The following is a 2,909-nucleotide window of genomic DNA, read 5'->3' on the forward strand; positions in this document are numbered from 1 at the left end:
TCAGGCTATCCTTGAGTTTCCCTCCCACTCTAAAATGCCCCACCACTAGCTAACTTCATACATCATTAGTACCTGATGCTTTAGGGCTAAGGAAAGGCATTTCAGCCCCCGGGATTGTGCAATACGATCTAAAGCGCCAGTGGGGCAGAATGAATTTATTCTTGACTGGTAATCTGTCCATACACTAAAATGTGAGGGTTGATGTTGTAATTGAATCCTGGGTCACTTGCTGTAGGTGGTTTATAAATATCTATGTCTAATGTAATGACTCTTTAGTAGCTGACTTCCTGTATCCCTGAGTGCAGTATTAAAAACGTTTACATGCCAACTCTTCATACCGAGTCTACATCAACTGGGAAAGTTAAAATTCATATTCCTTCTAGGTGGGAAAAGTTAAAACCGGCACATATTTAACTTTACTCAATCCTTAGGTCCTCTTGCATGATTAATTACTACTTTTGTCCTCAGATATTCTAGCCCCTTAAATGTACTACCTTGGAACAGTTGATGTATCAGCTTGGATTCCTTAGGAGATCTTTTTTAGAAGCCTGCATTGACTTTTTGAAGTTTTGAGACAGGGTCTTGTTAAGTTATTATTAAATTGCTCAGGGCGGGCTCTAACCTGTGATCCTCCTGCCTCAGCCTTCCAGAGTACTGGGATCACAGGCATGCTTCACCATGCCCGGCTGGATTGACATACAAGGTTAGCTGTTTTGCATTTATGAGGATATTAAAACATGCTGGTACTAAACAGATTTGTTGGGTTTACTGCATGTAATCTTAGTCTGTAGGTTCTCAGAGCAATCTATCTCTGTATGCAAGTTTTTCAACATCCCCCTTTTGAATCCAAAGAAATTTACCTGGCTCTCCCTCCTCGCTAGTAAAACTGCACAAAGTAACTAAATGAAGTGGTGATGGAGTATCAGGCTTGGGAGTAAAAATACCTTTAATTATATATTTGTCCATTTGTGTAATTTGTTGTATTTTTGTTTTCAGTTTTCCTTTCAAAATTGTGGGTGAAAAGTGGCAAATATTTATTAAAATAAACTTCACAAAAATTAAAATGCAGCAGGTTTGTAATTGAGCCAGAACCAAAGCTTGTTTTACCAGGTTAACACTGTATTCCACTGACTACTTTTTGAATCAGTTGTTCCACATGTGCTCATCTACTTCGTTATCTTATACATCATTTTTGTTTTAGTGTACTGGGGGATGAATTCAGAGCTTGCATTGAGCTGCATCCACAACCTTTTTTATTTTCAGTTTGCCCAGTCTAGGCTCAAACTTGCCATCCTTCTGCCTTAGCTTCTAAGGGTGCTAGAATTATGGCATATGGCATCATGCCTAGCTCATTTATGCTGTTTTAATAGTATAAACTTTGTCCCCATTGTCCTTTGTTTTTTTGTTTTGTTTTTTTTTTGTCCTTTGATATTCTTGTATGCCTGGAATCATACTTTGTTTTTATTGGAAAACTACAGGGAAAATAAATTGAGAATGAAATGATAAGGTAACTTACTAAAAATTACTTTAAAGTATGAAGAAGATTGTAAGAATGTTTGCCTACATAATGCTGCTTATTTAAGAATAGTTATAAAAGTTACCCTTAACCCATTCAATGTACTAGGAAAATTTATGTAATACAAATTATCCTTGAAGATAAATTAAAAAATAAAAAAGATGCTTTCAAATTTTAAGAGCTTTAGGATTTTGTTTTTAATGGATATTGAGAAATGAGGACACCCACCTGAGACTTTTCTGAGTACCTTGTGGGGTTCCTTGGCAGAGGCCACCTGTGGATAAGGCCCTAGGGAAAAGTCTTATGGCAGACCTTTGTACCATAGTTTTTTTGTTTGTTTTTGCTTTTTAGGTTTTTTGAGACAGAATCTCGCTCTAGCTGTAATTCAGGCCGGCCTTGAACTCACTGTGTAGCCCAGGCTGGCCTCAAACTCACAGCAGTCCTCCTGCCTTGGCTGCACAGTGGTTCTGGCAGACTGTCACCTCTGGAGAGTGTTCGAAAGATGCTGCTGGCAAGTTCCATCCTCTTTGAGACAGGGTCCCACTATGTAATTGAGACTGCCCTGGAACTCACTGTGAGCCCAGGCTGGACTCAAACTCACAGTGAACCTCCTGCCTCAGTCCTCCTGAGTACTAGGATTACAGGTGTGTGCCACCACGCCCAGCTTTCCATCTCATTTTTAAAATCAGAAGCATAGCTAGATCATCTTGCCTACCTTATTTGCTTGATTTGGCTCCAGATGACTTTCAGGCTGTTTTTCAGAAAATTAAATCCTTCTTGCTGTGCATTGTGGTGCATGCCTATAATCCTAGCCTCTATGAGGCTGAGGCAGGAGGATTGCAAGTTCGGGGCCATCCTGGGCTGTGTAGTCAGACCCTGTCTCACAAAAACAAAAAAACCCTCAAAATTAGATCCTTCTTGAGATGGGGGGTGTTAGCATACGCTTATAATCCCAGCACTTTAAAATCAGAGCCAGGAGGGTCGCCATGAGTTTGAGGACAGTCTGGGCTACATAGGAAATTCAAGGCAGCCTGAACAGTTTAGTAGACCTTGTCTCAAATAAATGACAACAAAAATTAGATCCTTCATTACTTTTTGTTGTTGTTGTTCTATTGGTTTTTGTGACAGTCTTACTATTAGTTCAGGTTGGCCTTGAACTCACTATGTAGCCCAGGCTGGCCTTGTGGCTATCCTTCTGCCTCAGCCTCTTGAGTGCTGGGATTATAGGCATGTGCCACCATATCCAGTTAGATCCTTCTTCAAACAACTACAATTCGTTATAATTTTAAATGTTTGGGTAAGGTATGGTGATACATGCCTGTAATTCTAGCACTCTGTTGCAAATTCAAACCCAGCTTTTTTTTTTTTTTTTTTTTTTTTTTTTTTTTTTTTT

The sequence above is a fragment of the Fukomys damarensis genome, unplaced genomic scaffold, assembly GCF_012274545.1.
Source record: "Fukomys damarensis isolate Sample0158 unplaced genomic scaffold, DMR_v1.0_HiC HiC_scaffold_32, whole genome shotgun sequence".
Taxonomy (NCBI): domain Eukaryota; kingdom Metazoa; phylum Chordata; class Mammalia; order Rodentia; family Bathyergidae; genus Fukomys; species Fukomys damarensis.